The following is a 16,640-nucleotide window of genomic DNA, read 5'->3' on the forward strand; positions in this document are numbered from 1 at the left end:
GGGCTTTTATTACAACATACTTGGTAGACACTCACTAGAAGATGTTTCATGCTTAGTATCTAAACTCTAGCTATTTGGTTTTTTTCAAAGAAGATTTTTTAAGTTTTTGCTATACACATAAAAGGAAAATTAATGATCCCCGGGGCGGGGCCAATTTTGACCACAGGGCTCTTATTTGAACAAACTTGGTAGACATCCATTAGAACATGTTTCATGCTAAATATCTTAGCTCTAGCTCTTTGGGTTCTTTTAAAGAGAATTTTTTAAGTTTTTACTATATGCATATAGGGAAAATCAATGACCCCCTGGGGCGGGGCCAATTTTGACCCCAGGGCTTTTATTTGAACAAACTTGGTAGACACCCATTAGGGGATGTTTCATGCTAAATATCTTAGCTCTAGGTCTTTGGGTTCTTTAAAAGAAGATATTTTAAGTTTTTACTATATACATATAGGGAAAATCAATGACCCCCCGGGGCGGGGCCAATTTTGACCCCAGGGCTTTTATTTGAACAAACTTGGTAGACACTAACTAGAAGATGTTTCATGCCAAATATCTAAGCTCTAGCTCTTTGGGTTTTTTAGAAGAAGATATTTAAAGATTTTTCTTTTGGTTGCCATGGCAACCAGAGTTCTGCATGGAATTAAATTCTTTGAACAATTTTCAAAGGTGACCACCAAAGGAACATTCCTGTGAAGTTTAGATGAAATTGGCTTAGTGGTTTATGAGGAGATGTCATTTAAAGTAAAAGTTTACGGACGACGGACGGACGGACGCCGGACGAAAAGCGATCACAAAAGCTCACCCTGTCACTTTGTGACAGGTGAGCTTAAAATACCTCCATGATATTTCCAAAAAAATCAAAAGTCAATGCATGTTTCAAGAGAAATTTTGAAGTCATAGAGGTGAAAAAATTACCTCCATGATATTTCCAAAAATGTCAACCCTAAAAGTATTTTATTATGTACTGCAGAAAAAAAAATCAGCAGCAACATAAACAGAAAAAAAATTAAATCAAATGCTGCATGTATCAAGAGAAATTTTGAAGCCATGGAGGTGAAAAAATTACCTCCATGATATTTCCAAAAAAGTCAAACCTAAAAGTATTTTATTATGTATTGCAGAAGAAATCACCAGCAACATAAGAAGAAAAAAATTCAAATCAAAAGTCAATTCTGCATGGTTTAAGAGAAATTTTGAAGTCATAGAGGTGAAAAAATTAACATTCACCGATCCTAAAAGCTCACCCTGAGCAAGCTCAGGTGAGCTAAAAATGTGAAACAATCAGAAAAAAATTTTTTTTTACCTAAAAATGCAAATTTTTATTTGGTATGTATAGCCTTTGTTTGTTTGAAAGTACACAATTGATAAATGGTAAAAATGTTAGATGGAACTCATATGAGAGGAACAAACAACATCGAAACAAGTTAAAAAAAATTTTTTTTTATATAAAAATTGTATTCTACTGCTAACATTGTTTAAAAAAATACAAATACCTAAAATAGCTGAATACATTTTGTATTCCAATGCTATTGTTATAATCATCAGATATAAATGAAGTTTAAAAATCACTTCATTTAGGTAAAAATATATCTACTGTATTCAATGTTCAAATCCTGTTTTTGGAGGTTATAATTATGGTGCAAAAAAAATAGCTGCATGATTTTTTTGAGTAAATGTATTAAGCTGCTTTTTATTTTTACGTTATTGTTTTTTTAAGGTACCAACAACTCAATAAAAACATATTTTAATGCTACTATTCTTTGGTAAGATGAAAATAAAATAAGAAAGCTGTACATTTCAATGCTACTGTTACAAACAAAAAACTGCTGTACTTTTTTGATTTTGTATGTTTTTTTTCATCTTTTATTTTCAGAAATAGGATATTTTAACATTAATATTTTATAGGACATTAAAATTGAAAGTTTACATAAATTGGATACATTCAGTTCTCCTAACAAAAACCAACTTTTTTATATATGTATATAAGCTAACCGACATGTGAATCCACGGTAATAGTCATAACTTGCAATCAAGGCCGAGTCACCATACACAGTACATGATTACTGGTGTTGTAAAGTCAATCAAGGCCTTTCTTGGCCTGGCACATTCCAGTTATGCTAATGATGGGAAAATCTATCCACCATTGCTGGAATAATGCCCATCTTGATCTTTAACCACCTTTCCTGAATACATGTATTTGGTCGCCATCATGTTAACTTTCTGTTAACTGACTACTGTTTTATTCCAACTTATATCCATTGTGGTGCATTCTTTTGTCAAATATTAGGATAAATACACAAATTTAATCAAGCTTGTATAGTTGATTTTTTATGCTGTCTATCAAAAATCATCTTTATATAGAGAAAGTCAAGCTGTTAACCTTCAGGGCATCACTGAGATTGAACTGACATAGCTGCCGTACAAATTGTCGAAATGTGGTGAATTTTTTAACTTAATGATAATTTAAAAATCTTTTAAAGGGCAGAAAGGAGATACTGAAGGGACATTAAAAACACACTTGAATATATGACCTTGAAGTGTGACCCTGACCTACAGTAAACACAGTTGCAGAATTATTATGCACATTATTTCAATAAGGCTTATATTTGACCAAGTTTCTCATTCACCACAAATGGCAATCAGGAGTTATAGAGTGGTCACGAATATGTTGCAGGGAGACATTCTCAGGAATAGATAAACAGATTGACAGACCTACATTCTAAGAATCCTCTCCGTTCAACAACGGGGGATTAAAAAGCATTGAAAATTTACCCCTATGCACTTTCCATAGAGTATAAGCTAGACTCTTGACTTTTGTATCCAATTATGTCACTGAAAGCCAAAATTTCATGTCACCAGGCATGCCATCAAAAAAGATTTGAAACCAAACTAGTGAAAACTTAATTAGGTAATTACTTCCAAATGTTATTACATGTGAAATATAATATAAGCCAAAATAAATTTATGTTGAATTCAAAGTATTTTCAATGTATTACAACATGTAACCAGCATGTCCTTGAATAAAAATTTAGCACCAAAGTGGTGAAAAATTTAACTTTTAACAATTCCTTAAAATTAAAAGCAAGCAGCATGTTCTATACAAAAAAATATGAAGTCCTTTCCTGTCATTTCCAAAAATGTAAGCTAAATAAAAAGGAAAAAATTAAATCAAAAGTCAATGCTGCATGGTTTAAGACAAATTTTGAAGTCATAGAGGTGAAAAATTACCTCCATGAAATTTCCAAAAAAGTCAAAACTAAAAGTTTTTTATTATGTATTGCAGAAAAAATCAGCAGCAACATAAAAAGAAAAAAAAAATCAAAAGTCAATGCTGCATGTTTTAAGAGAAATTTTGAAGTCATAGAGGTGAAAAAATTACCTCTATGAAATTTCCAAAAAAAGTCAAACCTAAAAGTATTTTATTAACATAAAAAGAAAAATATTCAAATCAAAAGTCAATGCTGCATGGTTTAAGAGAAATTTTGAAATCACAGAGGTGAAAAAAATACCTCCATGATATTTCCAAAAAAGTCAAACCTAAAATTATTTTATTATGTATTGCAGAAAAAAATCAGCAGCAACATAAAAAGAAAAATATCAAATCAAAAGTCAATGCTGCATGGTTTAAGAGAAATTTTGAAAGCACAGAGGTGAAAACAAGAGGGCCATGATGGCCCTGAAGTCGCTCACCTGTATATAGGCCCCCGGAGAGGGGCCAGTTTAAACCCCAAAGCTTTTATTTGAACAAACTTGGTAGACACCCATTAGAAGATGTTTCATGCTAAACATCTAAGGTCTAGCTGGTCAAGTTTTTCTTTACACATATAGTTACCTGGGGCAGGGCCAGTTTTGACCCAATGGCTTTTATTTGAACAAACTTTGTAGACACTTACTAGAAAATGTTTCATGCTTAATATCTAAACTCTAGCTATTCGGGTTTTTTCAAAGAAGATTTTTAAGTTTTTGCTATACACATATAAGGAAAATCAATGTCCCCCGGGGCGGGGCCAATTTTGACCCCAGGGCTTTTATTTGAACAAACTTTGGAGACACTTACTAGAAGATGCTTCGCGCTTAATATCTAAACTCTAGCTATTTGGTTTTTTTCAAAGAAGATTTTTTAAGTTTTTGCTATACACATATATGGAAAATCAATGATCCCCGGGGCGGGGCCAATTTTGACCCCAGGGCTCTTATTTGAACAAACTTGGTAGACATCCATTAGAACATGTTTCATGCTAAATATCTTAGCTCTAGCTCTTTGGGTTCTTTAAAAGAGAATTTTTTAAGTTTTTACTATATGCATATAGGGAAAATCAATGACCCCCTGGGGCGGGGCCAATTTTGACCCCAGGGCTTTTATTTGAACAAACTTGGTAGACACCGATTAGGGGATGTTTCATGCCAAATATCTAAGCTCTAGCTCTTTGGGTTTTTTAGAAGAAGATATTTAAAGATTTTTTCTTTTGGTTGCCATGGCAACCAGAGTTCTGCATGGAATTAAATTCTTTGAACAATTTTCAAAGGTGACCACCAAAGGAACATTCCTGTGAAGTTTAGATGAAATTGGCTTAGTGGTTTATGAGATGTCATTTAAAGTAAAAGTTTACGGTTAAAAGTCACTTTGTGACAGATGAGCTAAAAATACCTCCATGATATTTCCAAAAAAATCAAAAGTCAATGCATGTTTCAAGAGAAATTTTGAAGTCATAGAGGTGAAAAAATAACCTCCATGATATTTCCAAAAATGTCAACCCTAAAAGTATTTTATTATGTATTGCAGAAAAAAAATCAGCAGCAACATAAAAAGAAAAATTTTTAAATCAAATGCTGCATGTATCAAGAGAAATTTTGAAGCCGTGGAGGTGAAAAAATTACCTCCATGATATTTCCAAAAAAGTCAAACCTAAAAGTATTTTATTATGTATTGCAGAAGAAATCACCAGCAACATAAAAAGAAAAAAATTCAAATCAAAAGTCAATTCTGCATGGTTTAAGAGAAATTTTGAAGTCATAGAGGTGAAAAAAATTACCTCCATGAAATTTCCAAAAAAAGTCAAACCTAAAATTATTTTATTATCTATTGCAGCAACGTAAAAAGAAAAAAATCAAATCAAAAGTCAATGCTGCATGGTTTAAGAATAATTTTGAAGTCATAGAGGTGAAAAATTACCTCCATGTTATTTCCAAAAAAGTCAAACTTTAAAGTATTTTATTATGTATTGCAGAAAAAATCAGCAACAACATAAAAATAAAACAATCCAAATCGAAAGTCAATGTAGCATGTTTGAAGAGAAATTTTGAAGTCACAGAAGTGAAAAATTAACTCCATGATTTTTCCAAAAAAGTCAAACCTAAAATTAGCACTGCATGTTTGAAGAGAAATTTTGAAGTCACAGAGGTGAAAAAATTACCTCCATGATTTTTCCAAAAAAGTCAAACCTAAAATGAGCACTGCATGTTTGAACAGAAATTTTGAAGTAACAGAGGTGAAAAAATTACCTCCATGATTTTTTCCAAAAAAGTCAAACCTAAAAGTATTTTATTATGTTTTGCAGAAGAAATCAGGAACAACATAAAAAGAAAACAATCCAAATCGAAAGTCAATGGTGCATGTTTGGAGAGAAATTTTGAAATCATAGAGGTGAAAAAATTACCTCCTTGATTTTTCCAAAAAAGTCAAACCTAAAATGAGCACTGCATGTTTGAACAGAAATTTTGAAGTAACAGAGGTGAAAAAATTACCTCCATGATTTTTCCAACAAAGTCAAACCTAAAAGTATTTTATTATGTATTGCAGAAAAAATCAGCAGCAACATAAAAAGAAAAAAATTCAAATCAAAAGTCAACGCTGCATGGTTTAAGAGAAATTTTTAAGTCATATAGTAGAGATGTGTAAAGGTAAAAAGGAAAAATGACAAAGTCAACCAAAATTTATGATATGTACAGATACAGGATATAGCATGGTGTCAACTTAAATGTTACAGAAATGTATGGTACAGGAAATGACATTAAGTCAACATAAATGTTAAGAGTTCATGATGTACATTTTAAGGAATGACATTGAGTCAGTCTAAATGTTAAGGGTGTGTACAGGTACAGGAAAGTGCATGAAGTCAACCTAAATGTGAGAAATTTGTACATGTACAGGGAATGACATAATATATGCCTAAATGTTAGACATTATGTTTAGTACAGGAAAGTACATGAAGTCTACCTAAATGTGAGAAATTTGTACATGTACAGGAAATGGAATAAATCTACCTAAATGTTACGGCATATGTAAAGAAACAGGAAAGTACATGAAGTCAACCTAAATGCGAGAGATTTGTTCAGGTACAGGAAATGGCATGAATCTGCCTACATGTTAGACATATGTATAGTACAGGACAGTACATGAAGTATACCTAAATGTGAGGGATTTGTACAGGTACAGGAAATGGCATAAAAATCTACCTAAATGTTAGACACATGTTTAGTACAGGAAAGTGTATGGAGTCAGCCCAAATGTGAGATTAATACAGGTTCAGGAAATGGCACAACATCCGCCTAAATGTTAGAGCTATGTATAGTACAGGAACGTACATGAAGTATACCTAAATGTGAGAGATTTGTAAAGTCAAGGAAATGGCATAAAAATCTGCCTAAATGTTAGACACATGTTTAGTGAAGGAAAGTACATTAAGTCTACTTAAATGTGAGAGATTTGTACAGGTACAGAAAAAACGGTATAAATCTCATTAAATGTTAGACATATCTATAGTACAGGAAATGGCATGACATCTGATTAAATGTTAGACATATCTTTAGTACAGGGAAGTACATGAAGTCAACATGAATGCGAGGGATTTGTACAGGCACAGGAAAGCGCATAAAATCTGCCTAAATGATAAGTATCTAACATACTCTACAGCCATTATCTACATGTAATAAAGTCCAGTTTGCCCTTTTCAAAGGAAAAAGATGTGTCAAATACAGAAATGGCCAGGTTGCATTTGAATACCAAATATCATGAGGCTGTGATGTTATGAAAAATTTTCTACCATTCACCATTAATGTTGAAAACTTCTTGAAAATTTCTCTGTAAACTGAAAGTGGATGAACGACAGACCTGAAATCAAATCCCACTGTATTGGACCATGTGTTTATGCTGTATACCAAATATCAAGAGGCTGTGATAAGTAGTTGCTGAGAAAACTGTTACGAAAATTTCCTTTCCATACAAGTAGATGAGGTGGCATGATGTTTACATAGATGGTCCAAACTTATACAAGTAGATGAGGTGGCATGAAGTTTACATAGATGGTCCAAACATATACAAGTAGATGAGGTGGCATGAAGTTTATATTGATGGTAGAAACATATACAAGTAGATGAGGTGGCATGATGTTTACATAGATGGTCCAAACTTATACAAGTAGATGAGGTGGCATGAAGTTTACATAGATGGTCCAAACATATACAAGTAGATGAGGTGGCATGAAGTTTACATAGATAGTAGGAATATATACAAGTAGATGAGGTGGCATGATGTTTACATAGATGGTAGGAACATATACAAGTAGATGAGGTGGCATGAAGTTTACATAGATAGTAGGAACATATACAAGTAGATGAGGTGGCATGAAGTTTACATAGATGGTAGGAACATATACAAGTAGATGAGGTGGCATGAAGTTTACATAGATGGTAGGAACATATACAAGTAGATGAGGTGGCATGATGTTTACATAGATGGTCAAAACTTATACAAGTAGATGAGGTGGCATGAAGTTTACATAGATGGTCAAAACTTATACAAGTAGATGAGGTGGCAGATGGTAGGAACATATACAAGTAGATGAGGTGGCATGAAGTTTACATAGATGGTAGGAACATATACAAGTAGATGAGGTGGCATGAAGTTTACATAGATAGTAGGAACATATACAAGTAGATGAGGTGGCATGAAGTTAACATAGATATTGGGAATGTATACAAGTAGATTGGGAGCACAAAGTTTACATAAATGTTGGAGATGTATAAATGACTCTCTTTGACATTCTTTCAGGGGAATAATTATTTTTTGAAAAGGTCCAGAACATATCAAAACATTTCCGAAATCATTCTTTTTAATCTATATAGTTTTGAATCAATTAGAATTCTAATTTTGGAGTGCACTCCTAAACAGTGTAGCAAAGGCTGTTTATTTTACAGATTGCTTACTTGAGCTTAGTTCTTACTTGCCCTTAGGTTTTTGTACAGGTACTGCTCAGCTCTGTCTACCTTATGATGAGTTGAAATTATATAAATCGCTCTTCTATATATCGCACACACAAACTTGTTTTTCCTCAACCAGTACAATACATCAGACTTTTACTAGCTCCTGAAATTTATAAGAAAAAGATATTTTAATATTTGAACCAAGTGACTTGCATAATTTTGTCAAAAACTATGACAGAGTTATGTCCTCTTGTCTGCAAGTGGGTATGATGGTCACTAACAATTGTAATTAAAGCTTCAAAGCAATTCCTCAAAGGGTATAGGAAATAAGTGGGGTTGTTCGAAAAAATTAACCAAAAATCCAAGTTGAAAAGGGGTATCATTTGATCAAATCCATGAATAGGGAATAAGTGGGGTAGTTCGAAAAACTTAACCAAAAATCCAAATGGGAAAGGGTACAATCTCAAAGGGTACAAGAAATAAGTGGGGTAGTACTAAAAAAAAATTCACCGAAATACAGAGTGTAACAAGCAAAATTCATTGAATTCATATCCCCCGCCGAGAAGGGGTTATTACTTACACAACAACTGGAGACATAAGGCTTACAAGAGCTGTCGGTAGGACAGCACGCTCAACTATTCTAAGTGCTCAATAGTAAAAGAGCCATGATAATGTAAAATTTTCTAAGTTCACAAAAGGGCTAATTTTTTTACAAATCCATGTTATAAGCCTTGGAGAAAGTCCTATTATGCTCACAAAGAAATGTATAAAATTTCAACTTGTTTCAAAGCAAGATGTCAATGAAATATGAAAATGTCTGAGATGGTATGCAAACTTTAAAGTAAATTTTAGACAAAAAGGGCATAATTCTGTCAAAATGATTGATACAGTTACCTCCTCCTGTCTATAGGTTGGGGAGCATGATGATAAACAAGTGTACAAAGTTTCAAAGCCATATGTCAATTGACTTTGAAAATATTTGAGGTGGTACACAAACTAATACGTAAATTATTAAGTGGATAAAGGGGCATAATTCTGTCAAAATGCTCAATACAGTTACTTTCTCCTACCTACAGGTTGGGGTCAAGATGGTGAACAGGTGTGCAAAGTTTCAAAGCCATATGCCAATTGACTTTGAAAATATTTGAGGTGGTATGCAAACTTTAACGTAAATTCTAAGTCGAAAAAGGGGCATAATTCTGCCAAAATGCTTGATACAGATATCTCCTCCTGTCTATAGGTTGACGTCATAATGGTAAACAAGTGTGCAAAGTTTCAAAGTTTCATTATGTCAATGGACTTTGAAAATATTTCAGGTGTTACAAAAACTTTAACGTAAATTGTAAGTTAAGTTGAAAAAGGGACATAATTCTGCCAAAATGCTTGATAGAGTTACCTCCTCCTGTCTACAGGTTGGGGTTATTATGGTGAACAAGTGTGCAAAATTTCAAAGCCACATGTCAATGGACTTTGAAAATATTTGAGGTATTACAAAAACTTTATCAGAAGTGGTTTTGCCGTTGCTAGGGTGACTAGTATAGCTCTACTTATTCTTATCAAATAGTCGTACTAAAAATTAATGTAATTGAGATATAAATTCAGTTAAAATGGTATTTGTACAATAATGAAATTAAATTTTAATATAAATTCTTTTTTTTTAATATAAAATAATTTTTAAAAACAAGTGTCATTTATTTTGAAAGTCAACTCCATATGTTAAGTGCTCTAGGTGACTGAATTATGCAAGTGTTTCAAGACCTCATATTTTGAGATGAAGGGAGAAACTAAGTGACCGCATTCTTCTTGTTCCACTCTCCAAGCAATAAAATACCATATAGCCGGTCACTGTTTGTTTTTTCTTGTATTGTTTATGCGATGAGGTAACTCAAGAGGCAAATACTTATGAACTATAAACAAAGGGCAATGACTCCAAATAAGGCAAGGCAGAGTTATGGTTCTTTTGAACAGCACATCTTCCCAATGAGATATATCAACTTACAAAGTGTCTTGTTCATATCTCATACTTTTAGAGCTATGTCCTGGACAAAGTTAAAAGCGTGAAAATGAACAAAGGGCAATAACTTGAAAATTAAGGTTGGCAGAGTTATGATTCTTATGCACTGCTGACTTCTATTTAATAAGATCTATCGTAACCTACAATGTTTCATGTTGATATCTTTTATGGTTTCAGAGCTGTGTCCTGGACAAACTTCAAAGGAACAAATGAACAATGGGGCAATAACTCCAAAATTAGGGAAGCTAGAGTTATGGTTCTTTTGCACTGCACTTCTACCCAATAAGATCTTTCCACCTATAAAGTTCCATGTTGATACTTCCTGAAGTATTAGTTATGTCCTAGACAAAGTTCGAAGTGTAAAAATGGTCAAAGGGCAATAACTTCAAAATTTAATATTAGTTTTTCATTTCAATTAATGATAGATTTGCTATTAAAATGGTAAACATAACTTAATAGAGAGAAACACTGGAGACATAATATGAGGGTGTTCAAAAAGTAATAGAACTGCAGCTTTACTGTTCATAGTTTACTGTTGAGGGGAGATAAGCGGCTCGATAGCACAGTCGGTAGAGCTGTGGTACGGTATTCAGAGGGTCCCGGGTTCGAGTCCTATCAGGCTGCACATTTTTCTCACTCTGTGACATTTGAAACCCAACGCGGGGCCATGACTATATATAGCTCAGAGTAAATAAACATTGCTCTGTAACTCTGTGAAATTTGAGGATGAATTTCAATATAGCAGGGGAGTATGTCACGGTTAAGAACTGTTCACTATTTAGGAAAATGATGTGTAAGCAGCCTGATAGCTCAGCTGGTAGAGCTGCGGTACGGTATTCCAAGGGTCCCGGGTTCGAGTCCCAGTCAGGCTGCACATTTTTCTCATCCTGTGACAATTGTATGAAATATTTTTATCAAGATGCATGCTGTTTTCATCTAATTGTGCCATAGCTACACCCCTGACTGTACATGCACCTACACATTTGCAGACACACAAGTTTTATGAATCACACAAAATGATTCAAAGTCGCAAGAAGGATCCAATGACAAGAGATATCTTGCAGAATCTTTAACATCCAAGTCACCAAATGCATCAAATTAAGTACAACTATTTACTTGTAGTATTGCAGATTTGCAAAATTATTTAACAACCAAATCATAAACTTCACTTACCAATCATCAACTAATTAAAGTCTCTGAATAATAAATCAGGTTCTAATGTTTTGCCTCATCTCCAACTTGCAAGTAAACATGCAATCTGTAAACATACCACTGGCTTTTGTTCTAATAGCTGTCTTTCGTAGCTACCATCTTCCTGAAAAAAAACCCAGACATTTTGCATTAAAGCTTGTGCAGGTATAATGTGAATATGTTTACAAATTTAATTGCAAGTCAAGTAGACAATTCTGCATTTCAACATTACAGGAATATCTAAAATTGATAATAAAGTTGCTTAAATGAAAATACAAGCATTCTTATAATGTTTCTCTATGAAAAAAAAACTGGCTACTTACTTTTTTAAAGCATTTGCAGAGAACTAAATTAAAAGTGTTACTTGTTTATCAATTTTACTTATTATTACATGTACATGTACCTTGAATAACTGTACAGGACATTAACTGTTATCTTGTGAGTGAGTGAAAAATAAGATCATGTGACCCTGTATTTTGTCACATTGTTACAGTTGGCTGAATTATTGTGTGGTAATGCTGGGCTGTAATCCTATCCTCAATTATCAATCAATTAAACCTTGACCAGTCAGTATTGTTTGGTTTTATTAACCTGTCAATTACATACTGATTACACGGTCGATGCACACAATATATTAATCTTCGGTAGATTTTCGGAAAGTTCCGTGAGATGTACGTTGTACGATGGAATTTAATTTAATTTGTATCTATGAACTAAGTGTACTGATCGTTATAGCGCAATAGGGTAAATCACGAGTTTATAATCTAAGTGTCATAGATGTTTTAAGTTCGAGACCGCGTTGGTCCATGTTTTTTTTCATTCCTATAAATACTTTCAACATTATCATAGCTACACATGATTATTTTTTGTGTTGTTCGTTTTGTTTTATTATCTTTTGCTTAATTTTGTAAAGTCTATACTCTTTTTAAATAACATGTTTTAAGAATTCATGTTTAAAATTAAAACGGATTAAAACCAATAAATGTCTTTTCAATGCCGTAAAACACACTACAAATCGGTTCCATTAAAATATACTGCAAAAATAAAGAGAGAGTAAAGCCTAAAAGAATTTCATCAGTAAGGATCGAACCACAGACCTCTCAATTATCAGGCATTCTCTTAACCGACTGCACTATTGCGAATTGATGAAAACGTTCACATTAAGCTGGCCTGACTTTCAAAACATGACGTATATACTCCACATTAATTCCCGTAAACTACACGGACCAAACCGAAGTGGGGTCGAATATTCAAATGAGTGCTTTAATGTATTCATAATTGACAGGTCAATAAAATCAGACAATAATAGACAGGTACAACTGGATAAACAGATTATGGCTGTTGCAAACACACTTCTGAGAGCTTAAGCCTTTAACCCTTTACCTCATATATACGCGAAACAACACACTTTTGACCCCCCCCCCCTTTCTTAGGCCTGAAATAGTGAAAAATTGTCCTATAAGTGCCTGAAACACATGTTTTCGTTTGAGAATGTTGCTAAAAAAGTGAGCACTTTTTCGGCGCCGCCCCACATCCAAAAGATACATCAGGGGGTTGCCAGAATGTGCCCCCTTCTGTTTGGGGGATTTGAAGGGGGGGAGTCCCCTCATCGCCAAGAAAATTTTGGACTTGTGAGAGGCTTAAAATGACCCCAGGTCGATCATAAGGTAACATGTAACCAACGCTAAAAAGCCTTTGACTCTATCTCAATCCCTTGAGAAGTTGCAGCACTTTGAAATAAATTTTGATGGAAAAAATCGAGGCAAAATAGTGATTTTTGGCAATTTTGAGATGTCCCCTCGTTGCCATGGTAAGAGGAAATTTAAGACTGAGCATGTTGTTACAAAGGCAATAGTCCAGTCAACATTTGTGCCTAGTTTGATTAGAATTGAAGCATTTTTCATAGTTTCATAGCAGTTTGAACTTGTATCAGGAGGCTTTTCAGTGAAAACGGCCATTTTTCACAATATGCTCATGAGGGAAAGGGTTAACTGCTGAAAGCCTGAAACTCATAGGACTTTGCCATCAGTAGAGTGCCAGGCAAGTCTGCACAGGTCTAACATAAGTGTCAAGATTGTTAATTGGTTGATTACATTTTGATTTTCATCTTGATATCCCTAAATATTGATTATGAACTGTTCTTAGTTACATGAAGGCTGTCACAGACAATTTAAGAAATTCAGGAGCTGCAATAAGTTTTAAATAATTGTATGATAAGATGGATACAGCTTGTAGCCAGTGGTAACAAATGTCTTACTACAAATCCAGGGGTCACAACTTTGATTCCCTGCTATCCCAACTCTAGTAAACAAGAGCTGGTTTGATGCGGGTGATGCTCCATGAGTAGGTGTTGGACACAGAAAAATATACATGTGTCACAGGGTCATTTGTCATTATATATACATGTATATATACTTTACCATTATTATATCCAATATGATATATAGTGCATTTCTTATATTCTTCCTTGTCCATCCACTCTTCATATCATATTTACTCCCATAGCCTCATTATATCTTTTATCATATATCATACACTAACTATAGTAACTGGTGACGGGCCTCATTTTTCCGCTCATGATTTACCGCCACGCATGCGCACGGCAGATTTGAATTACAGTTGTAGACGTGAGAACGAAACTTCTGACTTTCTTGTTTATTTATTTATTTTGCTGTCTCTGTGTGTTTTACAGGTAATTTACTGATATAAGTGTATTGATATATATTCATTCTTCATTTTCTCATTCATCGTTCGTTTCATGATTTTGACGGTTTTGTATATTTATGGAATGCACTGCAGATTTGAATTACAGTTGTAGACGTGAGAACGAAACTTCTGACTTTCTTGTTTATTTATTTATTTTGCTGTCTCTATGTGTTTTACAGTCTCAATCACAAGAGAGAACTATAAAAAACCCTTCGACGATTATAGAAGGTAACACATGTACCTCTTGTAGTTTCAGATTTATGTCCCTGACAATGTTCAAAGTGCAATAATTCCAAAATTAGCATTAGGCAGAGTTATTGTTCTTTGCACTGCACTTCTACTCAATAAGATCTATCTACCGACTTAGTTTCTTGTTGATACCTAATGTTATTTCACAGTAATGTCCAGAAAAAAAATCACATTGGAAATAAAAAAAAAGCAAACACTTCAAAAATAGGCATGGCAGAGAGACTTTTTTTGCAGTGCATATCTATGCAATGAAATCTATCTACCTACAAAGTTTTATGTTAATACCTCTTATACTTTCAGCGTTATTTCCTGGATGAAGTTTAAAGTGAAACTAGAAATGTGTCCATAGGACACGGGTGACCCCACCGCGCCACTTTTCTGTCAATCTTATGACTGTAGGTCAAATATTTTTTGAAAACTAAAAATCTTTTACTAAGTAAAGGGCAAGAACTTTATAAATACTGAATAAATCCACAAACCCCAAGGTGCATAAGTACATATGCTGACCAACATTCTTGTAAACTTTCAGACCTACAAATGAAATACTTTTTGAGCTTTGCATGAACAAGTTGAAAATTGCAAATGCATTCCTTAGTGCATAGCTTCACAGAGATGTGAATCATTATTCCTGTAATTTAGTGATGTTGATCATTATTCCTGTAAAGTTGGTTGATTCTAACTCAAGCACACAAGAAACAAATAACAACATAATAACATTACTAAGTCAAGGGAAATAACTCTACAAATACTGGATAAATCCACGAGCAAAACCCCAGGTGCGCAACTACATATGCTGTAAGGTTTAATGACTCTATGTCTAATCCTTTTTGGGTTACATGCGACACAAGTTGAAAATTGCAAAACTTTTCTAAGTCAAGGGCAATAACTCTAAAAATACTAAATAAATCCAGATGAAAATACCCAGGTGCATAACTACACATGCTGATCAACATTCCTGAAAAGTTTCATGACTCTATGTCAAATCTTTTTGAATTAATACATGCGACCAAAGTGGAAAATTGCCAAATTTTACTAACTCAATGGCAATAACTCTAAAACTACTAAATAAATTCAGACGAAAATACCCAGGTGCACAACTACACATGCTGATCAACATTTCTGTAAAGTTTCATGACTCTAGGTCAAATACTTTTTGAGTTACATGCGACACAAGTTGAAAATTGCAAAATTTACTAAGTCAAGGGCAATTACTCTGAAATACTTAATAAATCCAGACGAAAATACCCAGGTGCACAACTACACATGCTGATCAACATTTTGTAAAGTTTCATGACTCTAGGTCAAATACTTTTTGAGTTATATATGCTACACAAGTTGAAAATTGCAAAATATTACCAAGTCAAGGGCAATATCTCTAAAAATACAAAATATATCCAGACGAAAATACCCAGGTGCACAACTACACATGCTGATCAACATTCCTGTAAAGTTTCATGACTCTAGATCAAATACTTTTTGAGTTACATGTGACACAAAAGAGAACGGACGGACAGACGGAAGGACAGACAGAAAAGGGTAAATCTAAATGCCCGCCACTAAAGTGGGGGCACAAAAATGACCAAAGGGCAATAGCTTCAAAAATTTAGGCAAGGCAGGGTTACAATTTTTTGCACTGCTCTTCAACCCAATGAGATTTATATAGCCTCGTTACCGCCGTAAACAGTTATCCTCGAGCTAGATATTCCGGTCTGTACAGTCTGGCAGCCGGTGTAAGATTCTTATGTTCTCCTAACTTACAAACTAGTTTGTTTATTTCTGATTGTATTGACACTGATATCTGAGGCTCGATAAGGAGGGTATCAAAATTACCCAAATTGTCTACACTACAGTGCCATGTTTTTTGATTTTTAAAATAATAAACATTATGTCGGCAACAAATGCTGAAGTTTTGGATATTCTATTATTCACTCTGCAAATGATTATTGCTGGTATATGAGGTCAGGCATTGCTTTCTTGACCCCCAAATTTCAACGTCAACATTCTTGAAATAGACATTAAAATATTACCATTTACGGAGGTTGAAATAAATTTATTAACTTAATTTTAAAAGAAACATGCACTTATTGTTGATAAAAAAGTGACTGACAACCACTGAACAAAGAAAATACTAAATTAAGCATTTTCGGGGCCGTTCGGGTTTGGTGGTTGTCCAATTTTGGTGGTCCCAAACCAGTAAAGGTACATGTGACACAACATGAGAATATATGCAAGCATAAGAATAAATTTAAATGTCCAACTGGAATGGGGACAAAAT

Source organism: Ruditapes philippinarum, unplaced genomic scaffold (genome assembly GCF_026571515.1).
Source record: "Ruditapes philippinarum isolate M1 unplaced genomic scaffold, ASM2657151v2 ctg69_1_1_1_1, whole genome shotgun sequence".
Classification (NCBI taxonomy): Eukaryota; Metazoa; Mollusca; class Bivalvia; order Venerida; family Veneridae; genus Ruditapes; species Ruditapes philippinarum.